Below are 11,295 nucleotides of genomic sequence, written 5' to 3'. Positions count from 1 at the left end.
GATTTTTGGGCCTTTATTATTTAATATTTTAATAGTGGACCAGGCTTTATGTAATGGTGTTGTACGATTCACTGTGGATACAAAGGACCGCCAGGAGTCACGTTTGGCCCTTCTTATTATTCTCCTTGCCTCAGCCCGTGCTTGTTTGTATGCAATGAAATTTTCCTCTGTAGGCTGACTGTCAAAAATCCTGTATCTCCTATTGCGCTTCCTTAATGCTTGTCGGCAATCCGGCATCCACCAATGAGCTCTATGCTTTGCATGAACAGTAGAAGTCTTGGGAATAGCAGCCTCAGCTGCGTGTATTATGGAAGTAGTTACATTTTCGACCTTAACATCTATGGTCTCCCAAGATATATCTATATTGGCGATCCTTGAGAAGGATCCCCAATCTGGTTTCTTATAGTTAAATTTTGGAGGTGGAGGGTCCGAAATGATATCGCGAGTATAAGAAAGACAGATGGGTAAATGATCACTTCCCAAGGAGTCGTCATAAGGGCCCCACGAGAAATCTTGATGTATACCAGGGGAGGCCAAAGATAAGTCAGTGGCCGAAAAGTTACCAGTGTGATCATCTACACGAGTCGCTCTACTATCGTTCAGAAGACAGAGGTTGGACTGAAGTATTAGGTCGGCTACTTGCTCCCCACGACCATCGATCCTCAAGCTACCCCATTGATAGTGATGGGCGTTAAAATTGCCCAACACTAACTTATTCCCAGGAAGATGTTCAAATTGTGAATATGAAGCATTGCTATCAATGAGGCCATGTGGAGGACAGTACAGAGAGCAAATAGACAGATACGTGTTATTAAATTTTACTCTGTACGCGACCACTTCCAGAGTGGAATTCAGAATCACTTCTGTTTGTCAGTGTGATTTATATGTGTATATGGCGAATCCGTGACCTTCATATCTTCTATACATGTGGTAGTGTTTGAACTGTGAAGGATCAGGATGATCCTCCAGGTGCATCTCCTGTAAACAAACAATGTCTGGCCTGTGTGCTGAAAGCAAGATTGCTAGATTTTGTAATTTATTCCCAACACCTCTACAATTCCACTGTAATATAGTGAATGCAGTGGTTTAAGATTTACAAGGATAGCCAGTGCTCTTAGTCTTTTTTTGTTGCCCGACAGCAGGCGAGCAACTACCGGGGGACCTATCCCTGTGCTTGGTGATAGAAACTTCCATTTTTTCTTCAATCACGATGGTCCCAGATTCCACAGAGGAAGAGCTACCTTTTCTCTCCCTCTCTGGTCCAGGAGCAGGAAGAACATGAGATAGTGACTTGGGAAGGGTGGTCATATTACTCTTACTAGAGTTGTCATTTAGGCTTGACTGACTGAGAGGCAGCAGCAGCCTGAGAATAAGAAGTTGCAGTGGCGATGTCAGTTTGAGAGGTGGATTGGACAGGAGGCTCCGATGGAGAGGTAGTGTGTGTGTGGCAAGAGGAACAGGTTCAGGGACAGTCTTTGTTTCAACAGAACACATCATTGGACAGGACATTACCGCCAAAGCATAGGACCTATTCGGCGTGGGAGTTGCATGCAACTCCTTCACCTTTTCCTAGCTTCGTAGAAGGAAATGCCCTCAGTTGCTTTCAATACGCAGACCTCCTTCTCCTCCTTCCACTTGGGACAATCTCTAGAAGATGTGGAGTGTGCACCCTTGCAGTGAAAGCAACGTACCGTCTCCGTTGTGCAGTGTTCAGCATCATGTCCGTGTGTTCCACATTTGCCACACACTGACTGGGAAGCCTGACAAGTCTTATCATTATGCCCATATAATTGACACCTTAAACTACGAAGTGGATTAGAGATGTATGGCCTTACGTTAACAATTTCGTAGCCAATTTTGACATGGTCCAGGAGTGAAACTTTGCCAAAAGTCAAAACAATAATGGCAGTCTTTGTCCTCATGCCTTCAGAATATCTAGGAACAACCCGGGCATCATGTCCTGCTGAGCAAGTTCCCGTATGATCTCGTCCTCTTCCATAACCATGAGATCTCTGCAGCAGATAACACCGTTGCAGGAATTCATGGAATATGGGATCCTCGGCTTGACATCATATTTGTGGAACTTACACAGTTTCATTAAGTCTTTAACCTGGGATGAGTTACGGTTTTGATGAGAAGATCTCCATTACCAAGTTTTTTTTTAACTTGTTCCAGCTCCCCAGCACAGTAATCAATCACTTTCTTGATGAAGAGAGGCTTGAGACTGCTCAAGGAAGTAGAACCCAGAGCATGTAGGGTTACATACTGAGCGTTATTTACAGGTATGTCCATGAGATGTGACTGGGGCCGTTCAGTCTGCTGGCGGTCAGTCCGTAAATCCGTTGGGGTTTCATCAGGGCTGCTTCCCCCCTGAAGGGAGGGGAGGCAGTAGGGACATCCGCCATAGGGACCACTTCCGAAGGAGAAAAGCGAACAAAGGACAAACAACCTGGAACCAAACACCTAAGGCTGAGATTACTCTCTCAAACCACACCAGGGAGGCCCGGCCGAGTTTATTCACGTCCCAGAGTGATCAGTGGGGGGGACCCTCTGTGGGCAATAAGCAAAGGCAAGCTCAGTAAATAGGAACAGACACCTACTGTTCCAAACTAATAGGGAGGGGAGGAAAGTTAGAAACTAGCTAACCTAGAAGCCACCAGAAGGGTGAAAAAAAAAAAAAAAAAGACTTGCCAGTGAGGCAGCCCTGCAAAGCTAGAGGAGAGAGCAGATGTGAACACGTCTACACCCTCCACAACCATGCATAAAAGTCCTATAGGGTATGTTCGTTCGTTTAAAGATTCCCTGCACTTATAGTGCAGGCCGGGCCATACATTAGCTCGGTCAGTAGCATATGGGCTAGTTAAAAAAAACAGTAAGTGGGTAGGACAGGACCTGGGGATTGTCCAGCACACACTTCCTGTCGCCTGGCTGTTGGTTTGTTTGTTTGTTATATTTGCCCCATAACAGGGGTGGGGACACGGGCAAACCAGAGAGCCCATCAGAGAGGAGCGAAACAAAAAAGCACAAAGCGGAAAAAAAAAAAAAAAAAAGCGGGAAGGCAGAAAAACAAAAAGAGCATAAGGGAGGCAGAGGGCAAAGCACAAGCTGCAATAACAGGAGCAGGATGGAAATGCTCACGTCAGCTCATCAGAATCGTCTATATCTATGTATTCTGAGTCCCGATCAAGATCCTCGTAGATCGGCAAGTCCCCTGAGTCTTGTAGGCTAGATGGACAGCCAAGATCATTGCTCTCCCTCATCTGTTCCACGGCTTCAAGCAAGCCACGCTCGAGTTCTGCTCCAAGGAACTCACGAGCAGCTGCAGGATCGAGAGCAGCTGTCTCAGCAAGATGGGGAGGCAAGATCGCAACAAGCTCAGGGCGCAGAGGAGAATGATCCGGGACAGCCTCAAGTGTAGGGATAGAGGGCGAAATCACAACAGCAGGCATGAGGTCCACATCCTCAGCAGCAGCAGATGGAGAAGCCTGGGAGGAAGGGCCCTGAATGTCCAAAGAATTGACTGGAGCAGGTGAGGCAGCCCTCTCCCCCTCGGCTGCGGTCGGCAAGGGGTGGACCTCAGCAGAGATGGTAATAGTTTCCAAATCCATAGCCATGGGCGGATCTGGGTCAGTGATCAAAGAGCCAGTCAAGCTAGCCGCCCTATTGAGAGGCCATCCAGTCGCAGCCTTTTTCACGGTGTACTGTGAGGCCGAGGTGGACGTGGCCGTGGCAGCAGCTGCGACTGCGGCTGCGGCTGCCAGGGACGACGACACTCCAGACGAAGGGCCAAATGTGGATTGCCGGCAAAGCTCCAGGGGATGGCAAGGCTCAGTAGCCCGTTCTCCTCGAAAATCTGAGGGAGGAGAACGCGCAAAACAGCCTTGTCACCCCCACAAAAAGCCTGTGCCATAGTGACACACATCGAAACAAGGAGATTCGTCTCCCCAGAACACCCAGGACCGCGAGGCCGACGTCTCTGGGCCGTAGGGCGCCGCCGTGCATGGGCAGAGCCCTGCACAGCAACACGCCCAGGCCCAGTGACATCCCTAGCCTCAAGACCCTTAGGAGACTGATGGAGACGAAACTCCACTGTCTCACCCTCGCCAAGAGAGCGCCGAAAGTGCTGGGGATTTGGTGCAATGATCCCGAGTCTGTGAACGAAAACATCAACACCAATGTCCCGGCGCTTGATGAACCCATACCCAGACTTCACATTGAACCAAACCACCACACCCGCAATCTTACTGGCTCCCGGCGGCTTTGAACTACTGCTGCCCCCCTCAACGGGTCGTAGGCGTGAGCAGTGGGAGAAACAAGAGCTCGTTCTTCAGGTATCGAGACGTCTGCCTTGGGCGAGAGCTGGACTGGGAATGCTCCTGGCTGTTTTTTTGTTTTGTTTTATATATATTCGCCCCACCACGGTTGTGGGGACACGGGCAAACAGAGAGCCAGTCAGTGAATGGCAGATCAAAAAGCACAAAACACAAGCGGAAAAAAAAAAAAAAAACGAACAGAAGCAGGCAGGCATAAAAAGAGCAGGCAGACATGCAAGGGCAGGACAGTGGCAAAGCCTGCTAGGACTGATAGTCGTCCTTAGAGCACACAAACTGGAGCCTAAGTCTGATCATCAGAGTCCTCGATATCAGTGTACTCTGAATTACGATCGAGGTCCTCATATAGCTCCAGATCTTCCGAAAGTGAGAGGGCAGATGGACAGCCCAGCTTCCTCTCTATGAATTGATCCAAGACATGGGATACATTCCGCTCGATTTCGGCAGAGAGGAGCTCGGAAACAGACTCGGGATCAAGATCGAGTCTAGCCGGACCAGATGACGAGGTCGAGACGGCCGTTTGAGGGCTGACGGGAGGCAGATCAGCGGCAGTCTCTGGAGGACAGGAAAGGGTCGAAGGCCTGTCAGCTGTCTTGAGGCCCACACTCACAGCAGGAGATGGAGAAACCGAAGGGGAAGGGCCCTCAGTGTCCAGATGGTGGGACAGAACAGGAGAGGCAGCCCATTCTCCCTCGGCTCCTGACGGCAGAGGGTGGACCTCAGCGACGGTAGTAACAAGTTCCAGGTCCATAGCCATAGTCGGTGCCGGGTCAATAACCTGTGAGACAGTACGCCTGTTGAGGGGGCCATCAAGTCGCAGCCGTTTTCACGTTGTTCTGCGAGGCCGTGGTGGAGATGGCCGTGGCTACGGCTGCGACCACCGGGGTCGGTGCTGCCGACAAGCGACAGAACATGTGTTGCCGGCATAGCTTTGGGGAATGGCAAGGCTTGGAAGCCTGTTCTCCTAAAAAATCTGAGGGAGGAGAATGAGCAAAACAGCCTTGTCACCCCTACTGAAAGCCTGCGCACACATCGAAACAAAGAGGTTCGTCTCCCCAGAACACCGATGGGCCCGACGCTGGAGTCTCTGGGCTGTTGGGCGCCGCCGTGCATGAGCAGAGCCCTGCACAGCAACAACCCCAAGCCCAGTGACGTCCCTAACCTCCGGACCCTTAGGTGACTGATGGAGACGAAACTCCACTGTCTCACCCTCGCCGAGAGAGAGCCGAAAGTGCCGTGGATTCGGTGCAACGATCCCAAGTCTGTGCACGAAAACATCAGCACCGGTGTCCCGGTGCTTGATGAATCCGTACCCAGACTTTACGTTGAACCAAACCGCGGTGCCAGTGATCGTTGTGGCTTTCGGCGGCCTAGGACTGCTACTTGATGCCCCCCTCAACGGGTCGTGAGCATTAACAGTGGTGGAGAAAGCCGTTCGTGAATCGGACATACAGACGTCTGTTCAGGGCAACAGCTGGACTGGGAATCCTCCTGGCTGTTCGTTCGTTCGCTAGTTCAAAGAGTCCCTGCACCTATACTGCAGGCCGGGCCATACATTAGCCCGGTCAGTGGAGTATGGGCTTGTTAAAAAACAGTAAGTGGTGAGGACAGGACCTGGGGATTGCCCAGCACACACGTCCTGTTTTCTGACTGGCTTTGTGGTGTGTGTGCTCCTGGCTGTTGTTGTTGTTGTTGTTTGGATATTCGTCTCAGCAGTGCTGAGACACGGGCAAACAGTGAGCCCGTCAGTGGTGCACATGTAGCGTACAAGCTGTATTTAACGAGGAGGGGGGTAGTCCCTAACTGTTTGTAGTAAAATTTTAAAAGGTGTTCTGGCCACAATGCCAGCAGCGTCAGTATAATCGTTGCCCGATTGGGCAAAGCCAGCTGCGGGACGAGATCTGAGATGAGCTGTGGCAGGGCAGTGAAGTATGTAATGGATGAGAGGCGTATCCGACCTCTCTAAGCAATGAGCACACGGATCTGTTGCCGTATTTTTAATCTGCTTATAGCATGGGAATCCCATTCGTAATCTTCTAAGTCGCACTAAAAGATAGTTTGGCAGGCCTGGGGGAGGCACCAAAGGAGAGTATGATGTGGCTGTGGCATACCAAGTCGCAGATGTGGAACCTTCAGCGACGCAAAGCTGGTGCTCCTCCTGAGACAGCCTACCTATTTTTGCAGTCAAAGTGCGACGGACATGTGATGGGCCGGGGAGAAGTGGGAATGTGATCTCTGGCAGACAGCAGGCGGAGCGTGCAGCGACATCAGCTGTTTCGTTCCCAGTGATCCCCACATGTCCTGGGAGCCAATGAAGAGTGATAGTGGCTCCTCTCTGGACAAGGAGGGTTGCAAAGGTATGGATGGCCGTTATGAGAAATATATTGTCTTGCAGTGAGAATGAGCGCAACCTCTGGAGAGAAGAAAGGGAGTCTGTATGAACAACGATGCGTTGGTAATGATGATGGTGAGCATGTCGCAACGCACCCAGAATTGCTGCGAGCTCTGCCTGAAATGCAGATACACCAGGGGAGAGGCGCCATGATTCAACTGTCCTTCCAAGGACGAAAGCGGACCCAGCAGAGCCATCAGGGTGGACCGACCCATCTGTAAAGTAAGTGGCCGAGCCCGGGGAGTGCAGAGCAGCCACCTGACTGAGACCCTCTTGTCGCAGGATGGCAGGGATAGAGGAGCGAGGTTTTGCCTCCGTTGGAGTGAGAATGTGGAATGGAGGTGGCCTCCATGGCGGTGGGTGTTGAAACCCAGGAAATGGGGAATCAGGGCCTTGGCAGAGACAAGGCGCGACTTCCAGGTTGTGGATAAGAGCTGCTGTGGTTCGGGCCCAGTCGCGTTGGGGGAGCGGCTCAGGTGGTCGTCGTAGTAGTTGTAGGAGCAGGGCAGAGACTGGCAGTTCTGGTCGGCGCTGCACTAACTGGTGAGTGATAAGCGTCACTCGTAGTGCTATTCGGTGCGCCAGCGACGGCAAACCACTCTCCATCCGTAAGTTAGTGATCCGGGTCCAACGTGGAGCACCCAGCATGATTCGTAGAGCATCATTCTGGATGACTTCCAGCGATCTGGAGATTGGTGGTGTGAGGCCAGACAAGCAGATTGCTCCGTAGTCCACAAGAGAGCGGATTGCGTGGATGTAAAAAGTGCGGAGGACTGTATATGATGCCCCCAGACTCTGTTTTGAAAGGTATCGGAGGGCAGCCATGCGAGTTAAGGCACGCTCCCTCAGATATCGGACGTGGCTGCCAAAGGTGAGGCCCCTGTCAAACCAGACCCCCAGATACTGGTGCGAAGTGACCACAGTGAGCTGGTGGCCTCCGAGCAGCACCGGGAAGTCAGGGGGACGGCGGCCAAAGGGCAGACATTTGGTCTTTGCAAGATTTATTTTGAGCCCTAGCTCATTGCATTTTTCATGCAGGCGGGAGAGGGCAGAATATGCCTGCGAAAAACAGTCCCTGCGGGTAAAAATGAGGGCTAGGTCGTCTGCATAGCACAGTAGTGTTATGCCAGGCCCATAGTCAATGGTTAAAAGCCCCTCCATCAAGATGTTAAACAAGAGCAGGCTTAAGACACTTCCCTGAGGGGTGCCATTGTCATGGTGAGAAAAAGGGGAGAGATGCCCCTGAAATCGGACCCCCGCTGATCGAGCAGTGAAAAAATCCTTGATCCAGGATAGTAACCTGCCTCCCACACCCCTGGCTGCAAGAGCCGCCAAGATAACTGTTGGGTTCGCTAGTTCAAACGCCCTCTCAAGGTCGAGGAAGACGGCCATTCCCTTTCCTCCCCTCAGCTCCCCAAGGAATGATGCGAGGCAGTGGGTGGTACTCCTGCCAGGGTGAAAAGCATAAATCCTTGGGTGCAGTGGTCCCAGCCGCCAAGCAAGGCGAGCCCGCACAACCCTCTCAGCCGTCTTGGCAACACAGCTGAGGAGGGAGATGGGGCGCATGGCGGCGGGATCACGAGGTTTCGGAATCGGGTGGATAACAGCCGTCTTCCACGACCTCGGAAGACGCCCCTCAGACCACGATAGGTTGAGCAGGTCAAGTAGACGTGCTCTACCATAATCTCCGGCATTTGATAGGACAGAGTATGTGAGGCCGTCAAGCCCCGGCGCAGTGTCCTCTCTGCGCTGCAGTGCTTTATGGAGCTCCCCACTGGTGATCAGACAGTCAGGAGGGTCAGGCCTATCACATGCTGCCTGAATTGCTGCAGTGCGAGAGGCGGACAGCTGTTCCTGTAGGGCTCTGACAGACTGCGGGTGATTAGACGAGGCAGAGCGGTCAGCGAAGTGCTGAGCAAGACGGCTGGCCTCAGCGGCAGGGTCAGGATGAGATGGAGGACGGGGAGGACGTGGATCGGAGATGGACTTGATTCTTCTCCACATCTCACGGAGAGTGGAGTGAGAATCCAACGTCCGACACCATCCGATCCACGTCTCCTCCTTAAGGCGGCGTTTCTCCGAAGCCACATGGCGTGTCACTGCAACCAAGTACCGACGGTGCGGAGATGTACGGCGCCGTCGGTACTGCCTGCGAGCCGCATTGAGTCTCCTGTTCAATTCCTTGACCCTGTCGCAGTAGATCCAGCCGTCTCGGTAGCACCTCGCCGAGCGTCGCTGCACGGGGATGGCAAGAGAGGCAGCTTGTGCAAAAATGCGTGCTACCTGATCTGCCTGGCTATCGAGATCCGAGGCAGGAGGGGATGTCTCGAAGGCCGTTGTGAGAGCACGAGCGAAGGCAGTCCAGTTCGCCCTGCGTAGGTCCCACCGTGGTGGTGGAGGTGGGGGTGGCGGGAGGGGAGCGAGAGGCAGGTTAACTCTGAGAGCGAAGTGATCACTCGCAAGGTGGGGGTGGAGTGACCACGACGCCAGACCCGCAAGTGGTGTTGAGACAAGGGAGAGATCGAGGCGACCTCCCCCAATATGGGTGGGTTCTGTCACATCATTGAGTAGGGAGACACCACCCATCTCCTCCAGAACCAAAGAGATGTGCCGTCCTGCTTCATTGGACTGAAGAGGCGAAGATAGAAGGGCGTGGTGGGCATTGAAGTCGCCCCCTATATACACGGCTCCCCTAGCAGCTTGGGAGAACAAATCTCCCAACTCTAGAGTGCCCCTCTGGCTCCGGTATATGTTATATACCGTTAGAGGCGACTCAGCCAGGTGGAGAACCACGCCCTGGACCTCCACATCAGGTCCACAGAAAGGAGGGGGCTCACAATCCGTACACGCAATGTGGTCCTGAACCAGAACGGCACATCCCCGTGTGACGCCACGAACGTACGGGAGGAGATGGGTGGTGTAACCCGTGAGACGAAATCTGGAACTGTCTGGGAGCAGGGTCTCCTGCAGTAATATGATATGGGGGCGGTCCCTCTCAGCCGCCTCCTGCAAGAGCGGGAGCTTGCTCCGTGCTCCTAGGCAGTTCCACTGGAGGATTCTGAGGGAGGTGTCATCCTGCCGTCCGGAGAGAGACATAGACGAACCTCCTCCATCGTCTGGGTTGGGGTTGACAGTTGTGTCTGGCACTGGGGAGGATCTGTCTGGAGGCCAAGAGCCCTTCGCTCTTCCTCTATGGCTGCTGTGGCTGGTGTGAGCCCCGGAGTCATGTTGTCTGACATGCAAGGGCGAGGCAGATGAAGCTGGGTGGGTAGCGGTTCCTCCATGGTTGTCTGTGTGGGAGATGATGCTGGAGGTGCCAGGGCAGAAGGGCAAGGGTGTTCTTTTGCCTCTACCACTCGGTCTACTATGATGTTGACGGCCTGTACAAGTGGCGCCGTTTCCAGAGGCCTGCCGAGGATCGTCCCCAGCATCTGAGCCAGGCTTCTGGCAATTTCTGTGCCCAGCATTCGCAGTTCCTCTCTGGTGAACACTATGAGAGGAGAGTCCGTGTTGTGAGGTATTGGTGGAGTAGGCTCCTCGACTATCTTCTGGACTTTGGGTGGAGGAGGGTGATGGACCTCCGCGGTCGTCGTGTGACGAGTGAGAGCAGGTTGGAGTGGCGGAAACGCTCTCTCGTCTAGTACTGGGGGTGCAGTCACTGCTGGACGACGTTGCTGCCCCCAAATGAAAGTACCCGGAGGTGCCGGATTGTTGCTGCTCGCCTGCTTCTCCCTCACCCAGGCAGCTTGGAATTCTCGGCCACGATCGACCAGAGCAATTCTGGTTGGACAGCTGGGTTGCCACACATGGTGTTTCCCCGAGCAGTTGGGGCAGCGGGTGGAGACAGGCTCCTTGGCCTTGAATTTTACTAGGCATCTCTCCGTTTCGTGTGGGCCACTGCACATCCCACAGATCACAGGCCGGTTGCAATTGGCTCTGTGGTGCCCGTATCGCTGGCACCTGTAGCAGCGGAGTGGCTCGGGGGTGAAGGGGTGGAGGTGGTACTCTCCCCAGTTCCCCAGGTCGATAACAGGGATCAGAGGACCCCGCAGGGTGACAACAACCTGCCGAGTCTCCTCCCTGGTCCGCGCTTTCTGGCAGCGGGTTGCCTCTTCGACCTGAGGGTGCTGGAGGAGTATCTCCACCGGCATCCACAAAGGATAGCCCATCACGACTGCTTTGGAATTCTGCTGCCCAGGTGTCAGCTCTATTATTTTGACAGGAGAGGCCTCGTCCTGTGCTGTCGCCCTTAACAGATCGTATGCTCCCTCGTCTTTTGGGACCAAGACTGAGCTGCCGTCTTTCCCAATGACATTGGAGCATCGCAGCCCTGGCAGGTGGCGTTCCAGTGTGGCTACAGCATCATAGCTTGTCGCGTACCCCTCTTGCACAGGCACGCGGAACGCTGGATAGGAAGAGCGAGGTGGAGGGCGCACGGCTACCGACACGGAGGGATGCCTCCGTGGCACCGAAGTCCTGGATGCAGGAGGAGGGGCGTTTCCCTGCGGCACTCGTCGTGGTTTACGCACCACAGGGATGAAACCGTCATCATCAAGAGAGTTGATGGGTGTA

Source organism: Coenobita brevimanus, chromosome 7 (genome assembly GCF_032717465.1).
Source record: "Coenobita brevimanus isolate Jiangsu-jjx chromosome 7, ASM3271746v2, whole genome shotgun sequence".
Classification (NCBI taxonomy): Eukaryota; Metazoa; Arthropoda; class Malacostraca; order Decapoda; family Coenobitidae; genus Coenobita; species Coenobita brevimanus.
The sequence above is the reverse complement of the archived record's forward strand: the minus strand, read 5'-3'. Positions refer to the sequence as shown.